The sequence below is a fragment of the Littorina saxatilis genome, linkage group LG11 (assembly GCF_037325665.1).
Source record: "Littorina saxatilis isolate snail1 linkage group LG11, US_GU_Lsax_2.0, whole genome shotgun sequence".
In the NCBI taxonomy this organism is placed as follows: Eukaryota; Metazoa; Mollusca; class Gastropoda; order Littorinimorpha; family Littorinidae; genus Littorina; species Littorina saxatilis.
The window spans coordinates 20,131,822-20,156,299 of NC_090255.1; the positions used below are offsets into that span (position 1 = coordinate 20,131,822).

General features: G+C 41.8%; 1 long non-coding RNA gene across 1 annotated transcript; it reads left to right on the forward strand.

Annotated features, from left to right (window-relative positions):
* Positions 1–2,871: 2,871 nt before the first annotated feature.
* On the forward strand, positions 2,872–6,058 carry LOC138979961 (uncharacterized). The gene is made up of 4 exons (XR_011460190.1): positions 2,872–3,006; positions 3,403–3,519; positions 3,726–3,822; positions 4,365–6,058. It is a non-coding gene; the product is annotated as an uncharacterized lncRNA (long non-coding RNA).
* The last annotated feature ends 18,420 nt before the right edge of the window (positions 6,059–24,478 follow it).

A 24,478-nucleotide genomic window follows, 5' to 3' on the forward strand; every position in this document is an offset into this window, starting at 1 on the left:
TTTACTGAAAAGTTGCTGAGCTGTATGATTTCTCTTTTACACCCAGTGTGTAAGGAAAATATTTAATACATTGACCTTTTTCCCGACAAACAGATAACTACAGCCTTTACTTGTATGTTGATTGGTGTTTTCCCTTGTTATATTCCTTTTAAAATTGATAAACATTTGTATACCCTTCTCGGAACGGCTTTCGCAATTCATGTCCACCCACAGGCGCCGGACTATTCTGAATAACAGCGACTGCTCAAAGACCAACAGCAGACAATTTTAATGATGAACTCGAACTGCCTGAATCTGTGTTGCCTTTCTCATTGCAACTCGGCTGCATGATCACATTCCTGTATTTGTCATGTAAATTCTTACAACCCCGGATACAAAAACAAAACCAGAAAATGACGCCACAGTTTAAACAAAAAAAGCATGGCTTTAATTTAAAGTAGCAGCATTAACACTAAATGTTTGTTATAATGCAGTAAAACTATTACATATCTGATTATTCTTGTTCACCTATAGGCTATTTCGTCCCCTGTGCGTGTATTGTATGTGCCTCTTGTTTTATGGACTGGGCAAAGGAGCTGCGCCTTCGGTTATCAGTGTCAAGTTCCCAAAGGCCGAGGGGAAGTGTTTAACTAACTGTATCAAGCACACGCTAATCGTGCATATTTAATAAATCCCTGCGCCTTGAATATGTGCGCGATATAAATTGCATAAAATAAAAATTAAAAATAAAAAAATAGATCCCTGCGCTTAGAACTGTACCCACGGAATAAGCGCGATATAAGCCTCATTGATATTGATACCGAACGCGTGTACTGGAATGACTGACAGGGGCTCAAATTCTCCCTCCCTTAAAAATAAGGGAGTCTGGACTTGACTGCGCCTGAACTGTGATCGACTTGAAGTGCTTTACCCCCCTTTAAATGGTCTGTGTACCAGACGCGACTGGGTGTTTTTTTGCATTTTTTTCTCTCGTCATAAGAGTGGCGGTGTAAAACCAGTTCTCGCGCAAACAAATGTCAGGCTACCCTTTTTTTTTTTTTTTTTTAGAAATAAACCCTTATTTTCGAGAAATAAGACCTTATTTTTACAATAAAAATGCCGTAAAGAAATAAGGCCTTAAAAAAACAAGCCCATAAAAAATAAGCCCTTATTTTAGAAATAAGAAATAAGGCCTTATTCATGGGATTTTTGACCCTATTTGTGCCAAGGATAGAATAATTTATTCGTTGTTTATACGTCAGGGGAGTAACACTTTCGAGCGAAATGTTGACTCGGAACACACCTGTCGTTGGAAGTAATTTTCTCGTATTATGGGGGGGGGGGGGGGGGGAGTAGTTTTTTCGTAAAGGGAGTAACATTTCCGTACGAAATATTTACTCAGGAGTAAATAATTACCCCGTAGGAGTAATTTTCTCGTGTTACACCTGAATGAACAGACTGGTGTTTGTTTACCCTCTATCCCTTTGAAGGCAAGACGTTGTCGCTCATAGCCTACACAGTTTTCTCCTCATTGGGTGACAAACTGACAACAAATCCAAAAACAAAGAGACTGCCAACGTTCCAAAATTCAGAATATTCACAATAAAATTCTGAAGTTTGGAACGTTGGCAGTCTCTTTGTTTTTGGATTTGCTAATCTTGCTTGACTACTACTACTACTACTACTACTACTACTACTACTACTACTACTACTACCCTCTTGTTTGTTTTGTTCTTCAGTGTGCGTAAGTTCTTGTTGTTTATTGTTTATTGTTTGTCTGTGCACTTACAAGACCGTTGGGTCGATATATTTGTGACTGAAACGTAACTTGTCAATAACAACGTTCCAACAATTTACCTTTCTTGTTTTTTGAAACTGACAGCAAATAATCTTTCAGTTTCAGAGACAAACGTGACTATCATTTTACACTTGATTGTGATATTTATTTATTCGCTCAAAGTTAACATTCTGATATCGGTTTGTTCACCGCAGACCTGGATTAATCTTTTCCAGTTACAGTACCATTATCTTTTGAAGTTATAACATTTTTAACATACAATATAGCAACAATATTTTCTTCGTGGTTTGCTTGCAGACTTCCGTGTGTGTGCGTGTTTGTCAGTGTGAGACAAACAGTGTCTTGTCATGATCACAATTAACAGATACATGTACATTGAACAGACTTGGTACGTTGTTTTCTTGTTTTTTTTCTCATCCTTTTGTTCTCTGCCCGCAGTAATAGTCTTGCCAGTACTAAGCTGATTGTTATATTTGGTCGGTTGTGAAGAAACAGACATTTTTGTTGGAATATGCTGACAATCAAACTCTGTTTCATTACAAACATGTACCAGGTTTGCGTAAATATCTTGTCTTTTGCTTGGATTCAAACACACTTTGATTTTGCTATGCTCTTTTAACGCTGCATTCTTTCACAATTGATTGACAGATGATTGTGCTCCAAACTTCACCATTTTTATTTAATTTGGGTGATTGCAAGTGCCGGTTCCACAAATTTGGAGACTTAAATGCCTCTGAATTATAAGCTATGAATTTAACACGCTCATACAGATGGAGAATTTGTTCGCTTCACCACGTGTCTTAGCGGACATTTTGATTTTGCTATGCTCTTTCAGCGCTGTATTCTTTCGCAATTGATTGACAGATGATTGCGCTCCAAACTTCAGCATTTTTCTATCATTTGGGTCATAGCAAATGCAGGTTCTACAAATTTCAGCATTTTTAATTTATTTGGGTGATTGCAAGTGCACGTTCTACAAATTTAGAGACTTTAATGCCTCTGAATTATGAGCTATGAACTTAACACGCTGAAGTTCAAATTTACCCATTCACCTGTGTACAATCTATATGTTCTTTTTCCTCATTTTCTTTTTACTCATTTTCTTCACATAGGAAGTCGTCATTCTCTTCCGCAGACAAGGTGACAGATAGGGGGATGTCCACTCTCTTCTGCTGCTGTTAGTGTTCAGGCATCGACCAGGCATCGACAACTTTGTCCACACTTTACAGGTAAATACCAATTAATTGATCGCAAATGCAGGTTCTACAATTTTCAGCATTTTTAATTTATTTGGGTGATAGCAAATGCAGGTTCTACAAATTTCAGCATTTTTAATTTATTTGGGTGATTGCAAGTGCACGTTCTACAAATTTGGAGACTTAAATGCCTCTGAATTATGAGCTATGAATTTAACACGCTCAAGTTCAATTATGAGCTATGAATTTAACACGCTAAAGTTCACATTTACCCATTCACTGGGCGGGGATGTAGCTCAGTCGGTAGCGCGCTGGATTTGTATCCAGTTGGCCGCTGTCAGCGTGAGTTCGTCCCCACGTTCGGCGAGAAATTTACCCATACACCTGTGTACAATCTATATATTCTTTTTCCTCATTTTCTTCACATAGGAAGACGTCGTTCTCTTCCGCAGACAAGGCGACAGATAGGGGGATGTCCACTCTCTTCCGCTGCTGTTTGTGTTCAGGCATCGACCAGGCATCGACAACTTAGTCCACACTTGACAGGTAAATCCCAATTAATTGACGGATGATTGTGCTCCAAATTTCACCATTTTTGATTAATTTGGGTCATTGCAAATGCAGGTTCTATTCATTTGCAGACTTAAAATGCCTCTGAATTATGAGCTATTAATTTAACACTCTAAAGTTCAAATTTACCCATACACCTGTGTACAATCTAGATATTCTTTTTCCTCATTTTCTTCACATAGGAAGACGTCATTCTCTTCCGCAGACAAGGCGACAGATAGGGGGATGTCCACTCTCCTCCGCTGCTGTTAGTGTTCAGGCATCGACCAGGCAATCCCGGTAAATCCCAAAAGAATTTTTTCGCTTCACCACGTGTCTTAGCCGACATTTTGATTTTGCTATGCTCTTTCAACGCTGCATTCTTTCACAATTGATTGACAGATGATTGTGCTCCAAACTTCACCATTTTTATTTAATTTGGGTGATTGCAAGTGCCGGTTCCACAAATTTGGAGACTTAAATGCCTCTGAATTATGAGCTATGAATTTAACACGCTCATACAGATGGAGAATTTGTTCGCTTCACCACGTGTCTTAGCGGACATTTTGATTTTGCTATGCTCTTTCAGCGCTGTATTCTTTCGCAATTGATTGACAGATGATTGCGCTCCAAACTTCAGCATTTTTCTATAATTTGGGTCATAGCAAATGCAGGTTCTAAAAATGTCAGCATTTTTAATTTATTTGGGTGATTGCAAGTGCACGTTCTACAAATTTAGAGACTTAAATGCCACTGAATTATGAGCTATGAATTTAACTTGCTAAAGTTCGACTTTACCCATACACCTGTGTACAATCTATATATTGTTTTTCTTCACATAGGGGGGCGTCATTCTCTTCCGCAGACAAGACGACAGATAGGGGGACATCACTCTCTTTTCCGTTGCTGTTAGTGTTCAAGCATCGACAACTTTGTCCACTCTTCATTGTTGGTGACTCGAACTGTCAGCGAACTGCGACAAGATTTCTTTCCCAATTACATAATTGGTGTTACATATTGTTTTTACACATTTTAACTAGCATGCATCTTAATTGAAGCGTGACAAAATCATTGTCACATTGACTGAATTCTCAGACTGTCCACATTGACTGAAATCTTATAAAAAGGCACAATTTAACGACAGAACCCACTGTATATTTACCAATGGGTTACTTTTTCATTCCTATTTGCTGATGTGTAACACCATGATCCACAACCCACACCAAATTTAGCTGCTACAGTGTGTGAACAAACAATTGATGTACTTTTTACAATTACATGGGTTCTACATCTGAAAATTGGTTGATGATGGTCTGAAAAGATAGCTTTTGTTGTCAAAGTCAGGGTACTTGCCTCACAGAGTGACTGGATGTGCAACTATGTTTGCATTCAGATCATTTCAAACCTAAGTTGGTGATGTGTAAATATTTGTTTTTATTCTCTTTGTACACACCTTTGCAACTTTAGTTCAGTGTGTGGTTTTAGTTCTTACATATACATTGATATTTTGTTCATTTTGCACATGATTGCATTTTCTCAATCCCTTTTGAGTTTGCTACTGTGTGTGTGTGTGTGTGTGTGTGTGTGTGTGTGTGTGTGTGTGTGTGTGTGTGTGTGAGTGTGAACAAACTGTACTTTTGCTGTACTTTTTGCAAGAACGGCTGTACTGATGTGCACCTATGATAGTGTTCTTCATTGCGATCATTAATGCAGTCTTTTTCTCCAGCTCCCAATTGTATGCATGACGATGTGCACACGGTTCATTTGCACATTTAGCGTTGTGTCAGTGTGTTTTTTTCTCTATACATATGCATGGTGATCTGTAAACATTTTGCTTCTCTGTGCACAATGCATATGTAAACATTTTGTTGTTCGCAGAACCAACTTCACATTTTAACTACTTTTCATTCACATGTTTGCCAAAGTGTAAACATTTTGTTCCATTTAACGCTGGTTGTTTTTTTCCTGTCTCAAGACAGCTCAAGACATGTATGGTGATGTGTAAAAATATTGTTCTATGGGCACATTTTTTTGCACATTTATGTACTTCACTTATGTCAATGTAGCCGCTAATTTAAGTGCAGTCGATCGTACAAACATTTCATTGTGGGTGACTCGAGCTGTCGGCGAACTGCGACAAGATTTCTTTCCCAATTATATAATTGGTGTTACATATTGTTTTTATACATTTTAACTAGCATGCATCTTAATTGAAGCGTGACAAAATCCTTTTGTTACATTGACTTTATCCTTTCCCAATTATATGAAAATTTGATAGGCGTTTTATTGTTCACAGTACCAACTGTATATTTACCACTGGGTTACTTTTTCCTATTTGCTGATGTGTAAAACTGTTATTGTACGGTGCACACTATTTTCTCCCAATAAATTTATGGCATTTTGTTTTGTACGATGCCATCGAACATTTAACACGTTTTTGTTGTTGCTTATTCACAATTAATTCTGTAATTTATAAAGAAGAAAATCCCGTGCATAGCACGGGTATCACTAGTTTGAGTATAATACCGTAGCATAACTCAACAGCAAATACAATGAACGTGTACAGCTTGAAAGTGTAATAACTTTGGCACTGAATAGCTAGTGCTTCTGTGTTCATTCGGCCTTGTGATTTAGCTCAGTCAATCCCTGTGCAGTTTCCAGGGGGGGGGGGGGGGGGGGGCGTGCAGCACGAAATGTTACAGGGTATTACAGCTCAACTCATAGTTGATTCCAGATACGGTCTTCTTCTTCTTCTTCTGCGTTCGTGGGCTGAAACTCCCACGTACACTCGTGTTTTTTGCACGAGTGGAATTTTACGTGTATGACCGTTTTTTACCCCGCCATTTAGGCAGCCATACGCCGTTTTCGGAGGAAGCATGCTGGGTATTTTCGTGTTTCTATAACCCACCGAACTCTGACATGGACTACAAGATCTTTTTCGTGCGCACTTGGTCTTGTGCTTGCGTGTACACACGGGGGTGTTCGGACACCGATGAGAGTCTGCACACAAAGTTGACTCTGAGAAATAAATCTCTCGCCGAACGTGCGTGGGGACGAACTCACGCTGACAGCGACCAACTGGATACAAATCCAACGCGCTACCGACTGAGCTACATCCCCGCCCAGATGATACGGTCAGTTTGATATGCCGAGGAGTCGCTAGTAAGTGACGTCGCCACGGAAGAGACGTCAGTGTCGACTTCAGACGGCTCTGACGTCGCCACGGAAGAGACGTCAGTGTCGACTTCAGACGACTCTTGGGAACCGCCGCTTTTGTGTGCATCCAACGGTAATGCCACATTGGGATCCTGCTCCGGGGCGATGATAGTAACCTGGGGCGGGCTCGCTTGCTGAGAGTTCTCCAAGGCGGATGTCGGCTCTTTACGTTTACCGCAGTTGCCGGGACCCTCACCGCGGCCTGCTCTGGCCTTGCAGATGTACACAATGATCGCTGTCAGACAGATAAAGCCTAATCCCGCGCCTGACGCGATGCCAGCGATGCGCAATTTGGGAGTAGCTGCAGCCAGAGCAGAAAACAGAGAAAGTGAATGAATATATCAATCAATCAATCAATCAATCAATCACCAATGAATGAGTTATGCAATCAATCAACCGATCCATCAACTAGCCTATCCGTCAGTCTGACAGACAAATGCAATGCAGTAAACAGATAAACGAAATAACACAAAAACAACCATTATCAATGTCCTCCTAATCATAATCTGACTATCTGCTGCTCTAGCTCATTGAAGAAAGTAACTATTTAATACTTTCATAACCCCAACTCGACCCTGCTGTGACCCTGACATTTGACGAGGATCAACCAGACTTTGGTAATGTCGGGAGGTTCTCAAACCTGTTAAGCGTGTGACGTTTAAAAACATATAATTTATGCGAGAAAACGTCAATGCTTAGTTTAAAATGACCCTAAAATGACCTTGCCGTAACCTTGAACTTTGACTAGGGTCACGGAGACTCGGGTCGTATCGGGAGATCATCAAACCCTGGAAGTGTGCAAAGTTGCAAAGCTCTAGGTTCAAGCACATTTGAGTTAACGTAAAAGGACACGGCTCATTACAAAGACCCACTGATTACTTAGGTAAGTCAAAGTCGACCACGTAACCAGCCTACCAACCACCGATCCGGCAACCAAACCCACCAGAGAGACCCAACCCACAAACTTGTCACCCAACCAACCAACCAGCCAGCCAGTAAGCCAACCAGCCAGTCAGCCAACCGACCAACCAGGCAACCAAACCCACCAGAGAGACCCAACCCACAAACTTGTCACCCAACCAACCAGTTAGCCAAGCAACCAGTTAGCCAAGCTACCAGTCGGCCAACCAACTAGTCAGCCAACCAACTAGTCAGCCAATCAACTTGCTATCCAACCAACCAGTCATCCAACCAACCAACCAGTCATCCAACCAACCAGTCATCCAACCAACCAGCCAGCCAGTAAGTTATAAGCCAACCAGCCAGTCAGCCAACCGACCAACCAGGCAACCAAACCCACCAGAGAGACCCAACCCACAAACTTGTCACCCAACCAACCAGTTAGCCAAGCTACCAGTCGGCCAACCAACTAGTCAGCCAACTAACTAGTCAGCCAATCAACTTGCTATCCAACCACCAGTCAGCCAACCAACCAACCAGTCATCCAACCAACCAACCAGTCATCCAACCAACCAGCCAGCCAGTAAGCCAACCAGCCAGCCATCCAACCAACCATCCAGTCAGCGATCCAACCAGCCAGCCAGCCAGCAAACCAATCAGCTACCAGTCAGCCAACCAACTAGTCAGCCAACCAACCAACCAACCAGTCAGCCAACTAACCAGTCAGCCAAGCAAACAGCTAGCTACCAATGCAGGACTCACCAGCCTGGTTCTCCACAGTCGCGTTACAGTCTTTACCTTGCTGACCAGGCAGGCACTCTGATACAACGAAAGCATGGCAATCGAGACAGCTATAACACAATCAAAGTGTTCGAGATGACAGTCACAGTCGTTGAAAGATACAACGAAAGCATGGCAATCGAGACAGCTATAACACAATCAAAGTGTTCGAGATGACAGTCACAGTCGTTGAAAGATACAACGAAAGCATGGCAATCGAGACAGCTATAATACAATCAAAGTGTTCGAGATGACAGTCACAGTCGTTGCTTTACACAAGGCAGGCAATCTGAAAGTTGGTTGGTTGTTACAATTAGTCAAGTTTTGACTGAATATTTTAACATAGACGGGGAATCAAGACAATCGAGGGTGGTGGTGTATGTGTTCAAAGAGAACTACAAGACCGATTTTCATAATACTTTACTTAAAGGGCAGCTGTCGGGTTGCCTTGTCTCAAAAATGCGCGGAGTCGCGTGCAAAAACGCATTTAAGAGTTTTCCGAGTTGATTCAACTAAAGACTGTTGATTTGGTCCAGAAGAAGACACTTTCATCATTAGTTTGAAACCATTAAAATGCGTGAAACTTTCTGCTAGTTCTCACAATCCGCAAAAAAACGAAGCAGTTGGCAGGCCGAAACGACTCAAAATCCGCGACCGACAACTCTGTCAGCACAAGAAAGACGCCGCAGCGTTAGCCTTGCTGTGACGTCACTCGAGGAAGCCGATAAGGCCGCTGTGAAGTTTACAGTACAATGTAGACTACAGCTGGACATCTGTAATGCTGTACGCGTGATTGATTCTTGCACAAAGTAAAGTATTAGGATGGTAATATCTTCTCAAGACCCACGTTCACATTTTCTCTTCTTTGATCTGACAAACTGCAACCTTTACAAGTCATTTCTAAAGTGGTTCACATGCTGTTGCTACTCCTCCAGTTCACCCGGTTAAACCATAAAGTTGCTCAACCACAGACCCTCGTGTCCCTTGTCAGCAGACACTGTACACTTATGAAGAAGGTCCGCTTGAGGTGTCACACCAATTACCGTGTACGTGTGAGGTACTGAATTCAAGACAAAAGCCAACTCTGTCGGTGGGAAAATCTAGGAAAGAGATGATGATAATACATCTTCAGTTACTCACTCAAGTAGATAGACGAGATAAGATAAAGGGAAGAGAGACGGAGACAAAGATGAAACAGTGGATCTAGTGTGGAAAATGGGGGAGGGGGGTTCGGCCGCAAAAAATCAAAGATGAATTTGTCAAACTGTGTTTGTGATGGTTATCGTGTGTGTGTGTGTGTGTGTGTGTGTGTGTGTGTGTGTGTGTGTGTGTGTGTGTGAGATAACACGTATGTGTGTGTGTGTGTGTATATGTGTGATAACACGTGTGTGTGTGTGTCTGTGTGTGAGTGTGTTTGTGTGTGTGTGTTTGTGTTCCTCGACGCGTGACAATATCTGCCAATAAGTTGAACAAAAACAGGGTTCAAGTGGAACAAAAGCAGGAGGGGGACAGAAGACATGTTATGAACTCCGTTTTTTACTGCGAAAGTTTGGCCTGGGAGAAGTCACCCCATCCTAAGTTTCTCTTCACCTACCCGTGAAGTATGCTTGAGGGCTTGACTAGACAACCCGATTGCGCCCATTACACGGCATAAAGAGAGCACCGTTCAACCCGGCCGATTCCGCGGCTGACGTCACGCGTCCAAGGGAAGTAATTTTCGAGCGGGCTGCATTGACTCGGCCAAGAATGCAAACTTTCTTCGATTAAAGACATTGTAGCATGTCTAAAGTCTTCGGACTTGTGTTATCAAGCTGTCAAAATCACCAAGTAACTTAAGTATAGTTTCAGTTACATGATAACTCATTCTAAGGAACAGATTTTGAGAGCCACAACCCGACAGCTGCCCTTTAAAATTCTTCCAGATGATACCCCCAGATGTTTTTACATTTAGTCAAGTTTTGACAAAATTAATGGGCCTTTCGTGAAAGTTGAGGCGGCACTGTCACGCTCTCATTTTTCAACCAAATTGGTTGAAATTTTGGTCAAGTAATCTTCGACGAAGCCCGGACTTTGGTATTGCATTTCAGCTTGGAGGCTTAAAATTTAATTGATGAGTTTGCTCATTAAAGTTGTCATTAAAATCGATTTTTCGCAAACAGATTTAAAATTGATTGCATTGTATTCTTCATCACATTCTGAATCTAAAAATATATACATATGTCATGTTTACTCTTAAAATGTGATCACAATTAACGAAAATAGATTAATTAGTCTTACGATTAAAATTTAAGAAATCGATCCAAAAATGATGTCATCTTATTCGTGATCATTTCTTTATTCCAAAAACATATAGATATGATAGGTGGTATTCAAAACAAGCTCAGAAAGTTAACACGTATACAGAAAAGCGCGCTTTCCTGCTTAGCACAATACGCTACCGCGCTAATCTGGCGTGTCAATATCACTACGTTTTGCACGTGGAAGGTAAGCGATTTCCTTCACGCCGGGATTGACGAAGCTGTACTGTCTTGGTGAAAAAATACAGTGCGTTCAGTTTCATCCCGTGAGTTCGACAGCTTGACTAAATGTAGTAATTTCGCCTTACGCGACTTGTTTGATTTTATTTGCGATGAATGTCTTTCATGATGCATATCCGACTTTTAGTTAAAGTTGAGGAGGCACTGTAACACCCTCATTTTTCAATCAAATTGATTGACATTTTGGTCATGCTATCTTCGACGGAACCCGGACTATGGTATTGCATTTTAGCTTGAAATCTTTAAAATGTATTGATGTGTTTGGTCATTAAAAATCTCAAAATTCTGATTGAAATTACAATTTTAGTAATCGATTTCTGTACGCTTTTCACGTAAACGTGTCAGCAGTACATGTCTTTGCAGCAGGGAATTGACGAAGCTATATTGTCTTGGTTAAAAATGGAGTGCGTTCAAATTCATTCTGTGAGTTCGACATATTGACTAAATGTATTAATTTTGCTTCACTCAACTTGTAAGCAAAGACATTAATAATATTTTATCCACACACAAAAATGAAAAACACGTCTGCGGATATCATTTGTAGGAACTCTCATGTAAAGCTTCATGAAGATCATTCTGTCCAGTACTTTTTTTTGGAATCGTTCTACACACACACATACACACACACACACACACACACACACACACACACACACACACACACACACACACACACACACACACACACACATACACACACACACACAAGCAGCTAGCTATTAAAGCCAAGCAAGACTCACCCGACGGCTGACCTAAAACGGCGCCACAGTATTTTCCTTGTCGACCAGGCATGCACTCTGAAAGAAACGTAGTAATCAAATCAAATCAAATCAAATCAAATCAAATTAACTTTATCATCTCACATGAAGAAATGTCAGTGGTGGTGCATGTAACACAAAGACAAACGAAAGACTACAACATTAATATCATCTATATTATATATATATACAGTACTCCTCGGATAAGGTGACCCCGCTTGGGACCAAAAAAAATCGTGATCTTATCCGAGGGACACGTTAACCGATCCTCGGATAAGATCAATTTCAGTAGAAAAAATTGATCTTATCCGAGGAGATCAGAGTTTAGTTTGAGGCCCCATAAAAGACTTCCCGCCAATTGAAACTCAATGACGTGATAATGGGCAGATTCGGAGAGAGACACACACTGACATACATTCTGACACTGACACAGAGACCATCGGCTGCATTAGAGAGAGAGAGAGAGAGAGAGAGAGAGAGAGAGAGAGAGAGAGAGAGAGAGAGAGAGAGAGCGAGAGAGAGAGAGAGAGAGAGGGGAGGTGAGGTAAGACAGACAGACATAGAAAGAGAGGAGAGACACAGACAAACTGATCATGACAGAGAGAGATAAAGAGAGGAGACGGAGAGAGAGACATAGAGTTAACAAGTCGCGTAAGGCGAAATTACTACATTTAGTCAAGCTGTGGAACTCACAGAATGAAACTGAACGCACTGCATTTGTTTACAATGTATGGAACGCCAAAAGGCCCACGTTCTCGAGATCGACCCTCGATACTGGCACACTCGATACTGGCAGTATCGAGATGCGCAGACTCGATACTCCTTCATTTCATTGGTCTGATCTCGATACTGCGAGTATCGAGTATGGAAATGAACCAATCCGTGTTATCGACGATTGTGGCTATGCCGCCCTAGTTCAGTATCGAGTGTCTACAAAACGATTGGTTAAATCAGTTCTGATCTCGAGGATGAACAGCACCCTGGTGCGCCTAAAGGCCCAGTAGTATCGAGAATGAGTATTGAGACTATAGTCTCGAGACTACCAGTATCGAGTATCGAGATGCGCAGACTCAAAACTCTTTTATTTCATTGGTCGGACCTCGAAATTACCGTGTCGATACTGCGCATCCCGATACTGGTTGCTATGCCAATCGACTCCTAAATTGGTCAGAGTTAAATCATTTGTCTCTTAACCATACAAAAACAAAATTTATGCTAATAACCACAAGACAGAAACGACAAAATCTATTATCGAGCATTCCACCTCTTTATATTAAAAATCAAGTATTGGAAGAAGTGTCTCACCATAAAGTCCTTGGTGTAAAGATTGATAATAATTTATCATGGCATGATCACATTGATTACATCTGTAAGATTGCTTCCCAAAAAATATATCAGTTATAAAAAATAAAACATTTCTTGAATCTCCACTTGCGAAAGATGTTTTTTTAAAATCACATCTTGTCAAATATTGATTATGCATCCACTGTATGGCATTGTGCAAGTGCTAATGTTTTGAAACCTTTAGCCAGTCTTCACAGAAGAGCAGTTAAGCTTATTATGCTAAAAAAATCACACTCCTTCAGAATCTGATTATAAAAATGTGCAAGTATTACCATTTCAAAAAAGGTTAATGTATAATAAAGGTGTTATAATGCATAAAGTGATGTCAGGATATGCACCGGAGACATTACGTGATAATTTTATTTTGAACTATAACAGACTAAAAATCATAATACCGACTCCACGTATTGACCTTTTTGAAATCAAGCCTTCTATATTCAGGTGCGGTCCTATGGAACTCACTGCCTATTTTTCTTAAGCATAAAGCAAACACAGACAGCTTCAAAAAAAATTATATGTCGCACATAATGCAACTAAACATGTGCTGAATGGTTCATCAATTTATTTAAAATGTATGTGCATGTTAAACAAAATTATAATAATATGCAGATCTAAATTAAGATATCTTAAAAATTGACACTTTTTATCATTGGAAATTGTACTTAAAACGCAGCATGACAATTTAAAAAAAAAAATTTGTATCTATATATATATATAATGTATTAAGTTTGATGTGATAGTTATTTGATTATATTGTTTTCTGTTCTTGTTGACCCTATATTATGGCGAGGGCTGGATGTAAAAAAGCAATATTCTTGCTTATCTATTACCCTCGATAATAAAGATTTTGTCTTGTCTTGTCTTGTCTCTCTTTATGTACGGTCCAACCGGAGTGCAATGGGTGGTCTCTCCCTCTCTCTTTCTCTCTCTCTCTCTCTCTCTCTCTCTCTCTCTCTCTCTCTCTCTCTCTCTCTCTCCACCTGTGACATACTAATAACAATAACAGCACTTTATTACATATAAATGGAAAATTTTCCTGATGGACGCCACGCTGTTTGTCGAACGACAAAGCTGACAGCTCGTAGCTGAGAACAATGTGCACGCAGCGAGAGACAAAACCATGGAAGTGTTTGGCTTGCTTTTGCACTTTGCTTGCTGATGTATCTGGGGACAATGGTAAACGAGAGAAGAATGGAGGATGTTGGGTTGATAATTAGCTTTTGGGAAACAGCAGGCTATTTAATCACAGACCCATTAACAACAACTCAAAATGTAGTGGTGTGTGACTGAACAAACGTTTCATATTTGTTTCCATTTGCACGGATCGATGTATTTACACTTGTTGGCAACAAATTGACATAAGCATCCTTTAAAAAGAAAGAAAGTGTACAGCGGGAAAGTAAATTGGTGGACGAAATTAAACATTTGGAGACAACTTTTAGTGAAAATATTTTGTTTATTTTGGAAAAGAAAAGACAGGAATTAATTGCAATTCGACAAAATTGACGGAATGATTATAAGAACCCGTATACAATGGATTTCGGACGGTGAATATTTTTGTAATTTGGAAAAATTAGACATGCAACAATAAAGGAAGTACAATCATATTATGAAAATTTATATACATTCGATGAAAAAGATGTTTCATTTGATGATCAGATGCCAGTGATCGGCAAGCCGGAATCGGCGGAGATTCGTTGCTCTGATGTTCATATTTGCGAAAGAAAAGGGTATCATAGCGAGCACACACTGCATAACATAGACACAGTCTCTGATACACATCAGACAAAGTTGATCGTCGCAAATCAGGCTGGTCAGTAGCAAGGTAATTGCTAGAGAAAAAAGCTTTGGTCACTAAAAGGGGCTCTTACTATGCCACCCCTAACACAGTTATTTTCGGACAAATTCTATGGAGCAGCAGAACCAGAACTTCAACTCTCAACACCCAATAAGAAAGATAATGTATGCTCTCACAAGAAGAGTCACCTCCTTTACATGGATACAAAGCAAGAGTTACCTCCCTTGGGTTCTGGAACATTCAGGTAGTTTCGCCGTAGTTGTTTTCGTTCATTCATTCTTCTGATAAGGGAAATTAAGAAACTCTAATGTCATATATACAATATTTAAATACAATATAAATACATATGCACACAGGGCAAAGCGAAGTGTCTGCAGTTTAGTAGTACTGCTATTGTCACGTAGCGCTATCGACACGTTGCGCCGTATTGACACGTAGCGCTACAGTACATTGGTTTTTCACAAAATAGGGATATCGACACGTTGTGCTATTGAGACGTAACGTGACGCCAAAAAGTAACCAAAACGGTCCTTAGCCGACTGACTATATATATACGTCCGGGGGTGTAAGGTATCAGTGTGAGGATCACCTTAGACACAGGCTTATAACTCAAAAAGTTTTCGCTCTTTTCTAAAACGGATTTCACCACTGGATAGAGTTTCAAAATCTCTTTTAGAAAATGTAAAAATATTAAAAATCATGCAAAGGTGACATGCGACTCATTCCGAGGGGGAGGGTCACATATGGAGAAAAAAAACTCTGTCAAGGCCACAGGAGCTTGTATCCAACCACCGGTCGATAATTATTTACTTCTTATTCCATTTATTTACTCATTATTCCATACAGTCTACTACTACTGTTTACTACTTATTATTATTCATTTACTAATAAATAGTAGCAGCAGGGACCTATATAGGTCTATGGTAGTAGTAAGGGTAAGCATGCAGCAGTAAATAATAAGCATGCAGGAGTAAATAATTATGGACCGGTGGTTGGATACAAGCTCCTGTGGTCAAGGCCGCAAAATTGGGAGATTTTTTCCGTTTCAGTTTCGCTTGATCTTAAGCGGTGGTCCTCTGCATTTAGAGACCAGAACGGGGGGTCACCTAAAAAGAGGTGTTCCCGTATCCGAGGTCACGCTAAGCGAGGTTTTCTTAGTCATACAAAGAAGGCTTTAGGTCGGGACCAACACCCTGATTGATGTTATCAAAGGTGTGACCTTAAACGGTAGTGACGTTAACCGGGGAGTACTGTATATACGACTTGTGTGTGTGTGTGTGTGTGTGTCAATCCATATTCCCGTTTCTATTTTTAGAAGGTCACTGTCGACAACGCTCAATCTATATTCCCGTTATACTATTTTTAGAAGGTCACTGTCCCGGCGAAGCCGGGTATTACTCCTCTTCAGTGTTTTGCGCGTTTATCTCCCTTCCTTCGTGCGGTAAGCCGGCGAAGCCGGCGTACACCCGGCTTGCCGGGTCCCCGGCGCAGCCGGGTATTCGGCTCGACTTCTTCCCGGCGAAGCCGTACCCGGCGAAGCGGGTATTCATCTAGTATTAAAATATATGTACTAATTAATAACATTGTTCTCAACTATCCACCTCTCTGCATACAAATCTCTCGCTGTTCACGAAGTCATGTCTGCAGATTATCAACACCTACACCCGTGTGAAATGGGGAGGTTTTTGCTCCCAAAACAACTAAGAAAATATCAATGTAAAGTTTTTACGTGAAGTGTGAAGTGTGCTAAGTTTCAAATGTCTAGCTTCAAAAACATCCGAGATAATCTCAACGTTAAGTTTCTATAAAATAAACATGACACCGCTGTGACCCCAAAACTTGACGAGGGTCAATCAAACTTAGGTCAAGTTGGGAGATCATCAAACCCTAAAAGTGTGCAAGGTTTTAAAGGTCTAGCTTGAAAAACATCCGAGATAACCTCAATGTTAAAGGCACAGTAAGCCTCCCGTAAACCATCACAGATACGCGTCAGGCTTTTACACACAGTACAAACACCCTTTCATTTAAACACTCACAGATTGAGAACATCCTAGGTGCCCTCCGTAAAGAGCGAACAATTTTCAAAGAATTTATTTTTGCGTGGTTTATCTTACCCCTGAGCCATCGTGAACCCGTGTGATCCAGTTTCCCTTTTTCACAATGTAGTCGTCAGTTAGTCATTTGAATGCGACTCGATGTCAGCTATCTACAATAGCACGTTTTTATGCACGAAACAAACGGCTGTGGTTCACAAGAACTCTAGCGATGGCTTTTGACTGTTGAGAGGAACGGCGATATGCCGCATAAACCGTCGTCTGCTACGACCCTTGCGTGACCCTGCTTCCGGGCTTTTCTTTTTTCAAACTTTCACAACTTCGAATTGCACTGATCTTGTCTTGATGAAAACACGCTGTCAATTTATTATTTAGATTTTAAAAGTTAGGTCTAGCGCAAAAACGCACCACGGTCCAAAAACTTTCTGATTATCATCGATCCACGGCTATCGCCAGTTTAAGGGAAGTAACTCATTTTGGACCTGAGTTCAGGATGGGTCCAAAAAGTGTTCCAGACAATCTGCAAAATTAATTCTTTAAAAATTGCTCGCTCTTTACGTAGGGCACCTAGGATGTTCCCGTTTGGTGAGCGTTCAAATGGAAGGATGTTTATACTGTGTGTAAAAGCCTGACAGTATCTGTGATGGTTTACGGGAGGCTTACTGTCCGGGCGTGATTTCCGGGATATTCATTACAGCCGTCCAGCACCAAAACGAGGCGCCATTGTTGTAAAGGGCCAAGTCCACGAAAATAAATTATTTGAAAATTTCTCACGCTCGACAGAAAGCAGCCAGGATGTTCCCGTTCGGTGAGCGTTTAAATGGAAGTATGCTTGTACTGTATGTAGACGCTCGGGGAGCTCTGTGATGGTTTACGGGAGGCTTACTGTGCCTTTAAGCCGACGGTCATTTGTCCACGGACGGACGGTCGGCCGTCCATACAGACGGACACGGATGAATACTAAGACCCACCCATTACTCAGGTGAATCAAAAAGCTCTTGTATTTTCACACGTGTGACTTCGAATACTGTTACAACATCTGTAAGCCCCCCAAAAGATAAAATTCTTGTGCAGGGGGGCGACCAAGATCACAAGAATTACAAGCAGAGCACAACGACAAAGAAACAAACACAGCCACAGTCGGCGTTTTGTTAGATGACATCCAATATATAGGCTAGGCAGATTTCATCAGATTTCACCTCCTGTGTGAACAAATTGCTATAAAATTTATTTCACCTTTTTTGTACTCTACATGCATCCATTGATCAGGTAAAACAGAGTTGGCCAACGTTTTCCCATGCGAACTATATTTTTGAAGCTTTTAAAGAATGATGACAACTGCGCAATAACGGTATTCCGAATATGCTCCGTCCCTCACTTCTCACGTCTATAACATGTCTTATTTTAAGGGATGTGTCATATGTCACTCATATAGTATGTAAGAAAAGCACATTCAGTTGATAAATAGGTTCAATTGCATTTATTTAGCGCGAAATAACATAGCCGAAGCTCAAATCTAGCGCATTCGGTGTGGTTTCACAGGGCGCGTCTCCCGGGTCGCGTTTGACAGGTATGTGAGTTGACAACTACTGTGCTGATATTCTCCCTCCTTTACCCGTTACTGTTGCATTACACATGTGAACATGCACACGCACACTCTATTCAACATGACCTCGTACTTACGCTAAAGCCCGTCTTCATCGTCTGATGTACCTACACAGGCAACCTCGGTCACAGTGTTGGCACAGCTCTCCCCTCTGCACTCTCCACAGCCAGACGTACACACGAGGCCGTGTTTTCGGCATGAACATCTTGCTGTTCGACACTCTGTCTTGCAATTGCATCGGATGACATCGAGTAGATCACCAGGAGCAGCAGCAATGTCAATGAGAATAGGAAGCATGGCGCCTTGAACAATCTCCCATCCCCAGTCCATCGGATCCAGGAGGAACTGTTCTTGATGCAAGTGCATCCATTCTTGCACCTGGAAGTATGTTCTCATGGAATGGAATTTAGCTGCTGCTGATGTAGGTGGGAGTTTGCAGGGCTGAAACGATGAGGTACATGTAGAGACTTTCTGCATGTACTTGATGTAGCGGAGGAAGTTCAAAGTGTCTCTTTCCTTTCCCCCATAGAGTTCTACAAAGGCCCTTTCTCCTGCTCTTATCAGCTCATCAGTGTCTCTGCAAGGACTGGCGCTGAAGACATGGGCCTGCTGCACGAACACTGTTGACTGGGTCAATTTCTTTAAACACACTGGTTTTCCAATCCCGAATGGACTGCTAATTGTATCGCATCCACCAAAGGCGTGCGCAAACAGTATGTTCTCACAAACTTGAGATCCAAGAACAGTCTGGACTTTTCTGATGTCCCACACTTTTGCAGCTGACTTTGCTGTCGATGATCTCACTGATGTGAAGAAGACGGGGCAGTGATCTGGCGTAAGATGGTACAACAGAAGGATGAGCAGATCGGTGTCCTCGCCAACCAGAATCACGTTTCCCTTCCTTGCCAAATCCAGAGAAGTCTTTACGACGAGCCTATCAGCATCACCAGTTGCATGGACAGTGTCAAAGCCGTGCTGTGAAAAACGGGAACTAAGGAGGTTGATGAACCGCTGTTTGTTGTTTGGATTCGTCAGGAAGCGCTCCTTTGGTTCGCACAGGACCATGTCACCCTCAAAAGTGATGGCACATGCTGTATTGGCTCTGCTTGTTCTTCGCAAATGGGCTGCATCTTTGGTGGTAGGTCCGCAGCTGTATCCATCAAAAACAACAGTTCCTTTGCCAAAATGACGAATGAGAAAGTCTACGTAACTCTGAGTAAGCTGGTTGTATGTTGAACCACGGCACCAGGGCAGAAGGTGCAACAGCAAGCCACCATCGATGACATATGTTACATCATCAGGAATAACACCATTTACCTGCTTTGTTGAAGTCCAGATGTAAGTTGCCAGTGCAGCCTTGGTACCTTGTCTTGGCAGACCACCCGAATCAAACAGCGATGCTGGGACACTGCACATCTCAAAGGCAAAGGCGTCCTCAAGACATCCGTTGGTGTTCTTCACAGTTGTCACTAGTCTCTGGAACAACAGCATGGAGTCAACATGTACTAGATCATCATGCAGATTGGACGACTTGGCTTTCAGAGCCATGGTTACAGCTTGATCCTTCTTTTTAAAGGTGAAATCCACAACATTATTTCCGATCATGCTGCTCAGAATCTTGTTTCCTACGCCTTTTGCTTGTTCTGCATTCACAGTAGCTTCAGCTTCTTTTCCGCTTGAAATGGATCGGAGGGCTGTATCCACAGTGAAAGGGTTCCTATCAAGCAGATATCTCAAGATCAGCTGAATGTCTGTGTGATCTCGCTTCTGCCTTGCCACGCTCAACTCTTTGTGCTGCGTTTGTTGCTCGCTAGAACGGAATGCAACGTCTGTGACAGACTGCATTGCGTCGTGGATTTCTGCACAGGCAGGCATACACAGTAGCCAAACAAGTCGTTCTGCCTCCCCCATTCCAGTACCCCGAGTGAGACCACCATTGCTTTTCACAGACCGCATGAGTACTTGCTCAATTGCAAGATCAGTAGAAATCCCTGCCCAGAAACGATTTGTTCTTCTCACGACATGATGGCCTCTGCTGAAGAACGCGTGCACTTCTGGGTGGGTATCCTGAAGATCAAGCATCTGTTGAAGATACAGCCAGCCAGACTTTGTGTAATTGTTGTGTCCAGATGCTGCAAGAAACGGCAACATGTCCTGAACAGATTCCAAGTGAAGTTTGAAATTGCCAGTTCTTTCCGCTTTTATTGACTTTCGAAGAATTTCAATCATTTGCATGTACTGAATCCATAACGCCGCCGTTCTGTTGCTGGATAGCATTTCCTTTTGTTGGACTAGCTTGCTGTTAATGAGAGGGACGACTTCATGTCTGATAGCTTCATCAGTCGATACGCTGCCCGCAAAGAGATCTTGCAGGAGTTTCTTAGCTGTGTTCAAATCGTCATGACCCAGGTCCTCCACTAGATGCCCATCAAGTTCGCTGCGTTCTGGTGACAGCTCCAAAACTGCAGCAAGAGATGCGCCTTCAGACTCCTCTTCTTCGTCTCTGTTGGATTCTTCTTCCTCTGGGCAAAACAAAATTTGAGGGACCTGGAAAGCGTCTGCCATCAGAAGGGCATGAAGCGCAGCATCAGTGAGCAAATGTGCCCGGATCGCTCGTGCGTAGGCTTTCCCAGTCAGCATATGTACAACTGCATTTGGAGCAAATGGCACCTCGAGCAGTTCCTGGAGACCAGATCCCGCCATCAAATAGCCTATTGTGCCCAGGAAGCTCATCTGAAGATGGAAAGTTCCGAGACGCAAGATGAGATTTTGCAACTCACTGTCGGCATTCTCACTTCTGGTGATTGAAAGTGCTTTTATGTAGAGCGGCTGGTCAAAGGTCAAGATGGGAGCAACCTTGCTCTTGAAAGCTTGACCACAAACAAACTTCAGCGTGGAATAGATGCATGACATATCAGTGGAACTAAGATCAATCATTGGTAAGAAGATGAAACTTGACTTCCCAGGATGTTCTCCGTCGTGCATCATTTGCATCATTCCATTCCACAGTGGGCACGGCGACTTCAGCGGCCATGAAATTGTCCATAACAGGTCAAGGTTGACAGTGTCGTCGTCCGATTGGATGGTGGGAGTTTCGTGGAAGACCAATGCTTTCAGTCCTGCCCAATCAGACCTGAAAAAGAAGCATGGAAACTAAATTCAAATGTCTCTTACTTACCCACATTTCTCTCACTATGTCTGTCTCTCTCTTTCTCTGACACACACACACACACACACACATACACACACATACACACACACACATACACATACATACACACACACACATACACACACATACATACACACACACACACACACACACACAACACAACACAACACAACAACAACAACAACAACACCCTCCCACACACACACACACACACTCGACGTAAGATAATCATGCCATCTAGTCAAAATGATCTGCATTATGTCAAAGTTCCATCAGTAGTGTAGACACACGCCCTACTCTTGTTAAATGGATGTGGAAGAATATACATAACTGAAGCCATTTTACAAAGATATGTGCATAATGTACCGTTACCTGAAGAAGTTGATGTTGATCTGTCCAATGGCTTTGATGTCTTTCATGCTGACTTCTCGTCGTGGTATTTGTCGGGCTGTGTTGACACCAGGGGTGATAGTGGCCATAATACCCATACCATGGAAGGTGTGTCTTCCATCCAGCGTCACCGAGTTGTGGTCAACATTGTCTGCAATGAACTGAACACTGTTGCTTTCGGTAGTAGGTGGGAGATCAATGCCATATGATTGCGCAGCATTCAGTTCAAATTTCCGTACCTCTGTGTAAGAACAGCTAAAGCCAAGGTGGCTGAGGGTGTCGATCAGAAACCGAGAACCGAATGATCGGTGCATTTGCACGCCAAGAGCAAACTGCAATGGTGCAATAAGAGTGTTTGGCCTACTGAGCTGAATGATGGCTTGTCCTATTGCTGACATTTTCAGGTTGCATTCTTTCTTTGTCACATGCTGCAGAAATGATGTCAATGAGTGTGGCACATAGTTCTGGTGATCCCTGATTGATTCTGTGTCAGGATAGACGTCTTTTCTACCTGCCAACGATGCAATATCACTTCTGATGAGACTTGCAGCAGCCTTAATCAGTCGTATTGCTTCTGTTTCTGAATCAGAGTTTCTTGCTTCCTTATAAAAGTCACGTAGAATTGTATGTGCCGTCCTTTTAAGGGAGATGACATCAGCCTTCTTGTTGGATTGCGCAAACACAATTTCATCACCATAATGCTCCATTAGTTTTATTTTCATGTACCTATGAGAGTAAGCTTGACATTCAGAGTCTCTCAATAATTTGTTCATCTCTTCTACTAGGTCTCTCACTGTGACTTGAGCTGTGTCAAAAGATTCCAAGTACTGAGGAATATGAGAAAATGCTTCAAGACGGATTTTGTCTTCAGGCCTCCCAGCACAAAGAGTTATCTTGTGTTGCACATCGTCATGACACATTTGGGGAATATTTTTGCCAGTACTAAAGTTGGTGTAGCACACACTATGATAGACTGTGTCACTAGCAAAACAGTCTTGCACATATTCTATTTTAGCTTTGACTTTTTGCGCCCATGCATCATCCCTGCTCTCACACGTTTCGAGCACTGTCTGCTGGAACTGCATAGTCCTGACAGGCACAAGACCTCTCCTTCCCTTGTTCAGCCGTATCTCCCCTTTTTCACAGAACAAACATAGTGGTTGTACGTTCATGTCATTTGGCCTTATGCATCGCCGTTTTCGGGTTGAAGGTAAGTCCTGAACTTCCTTTAGCTTTGCCTGCACTCTTTTTTTATGCGTATAGGACGTTCGACACCGTTTATGTACAGAATCTCCTGCCTCTGCGTGAACTGCATCCCCGAGCTCCTTACTCACAGAGTTTATGGAGGTACAGCCTTTCTCTCCCAGTGTCACTTTTTCGGTCGAAGTTACACTAATTTCATGGAGACAAACTACACAAATGGGATCTGGAAGCTTCGGAAACTCCTGCAAAAGAAACAGAAACAATACTGTAAGAATTGTCTTCGTGTTGTATCCTTAATTTCAGTGTCATTGAATGCACTGATATAATGTCAGGTAACCTTGAAAGAAATACATGTACATATCCACTAACAAATGCACAGATTAATAAATAAACGCAACGTAAATAGGTGAAGCTGAACATGCAAAAAACGTATTACCTAACAGTCACATGCACGATTTACGTTGTTTTCAATGGACATAATTTCACAAGGCACATAGACAAAGACTGAATCTGCAATCGCCTAATTATCATTATAATGCGAGCAGTGAAATGCGCCCCTGGGAAACAAACAAATATATCTATACATAGATGAGACCAATAAACTGTTTACTGACTCTCACGAGAAGCTCATACTATATCATCCTATCCAACAGGGAGTGAGAAATGGAGATGAAATCAGTCGGTGCCAGACACACGTGTAGATCTAAACACACACCGTGACCTGCCGGATTAGTTTTACACGGCGATATACATCAACACTGTGTGAATAATACAACTACATGTGTGCATCTACATAAACAGCTGCTGAAACAGTTATTTCTCAACAGAATGCGAGTCAATTCTTACCTCTGATGTGCTTTGACCAGGCGCTTCCATCATGGCGCCAGAGAGAGACGCCATGCTGATTAAGCTGTCGTGTGATGTTATTGAATAGTTTCCTTGGGTAGCTTGTGAAAAACTGTCGCTCCAAAAACTAAAATAAAATGTACGATATTTCGGACTCATCGCATGGTTTTTTCCCGGCCAACTCGATTAGATGTGTGCAGGCACACTGAAATGAATCAACTGCACCTAAAATGAATTTTATAGCAATTACTTCGCACACATCCAAACGCTTCCCAGCCTAATAAACCATCTTCTGAGTAATATATATATATATATATAGAATGACGTCAAGAGCGAGAATGCATAGAAATTA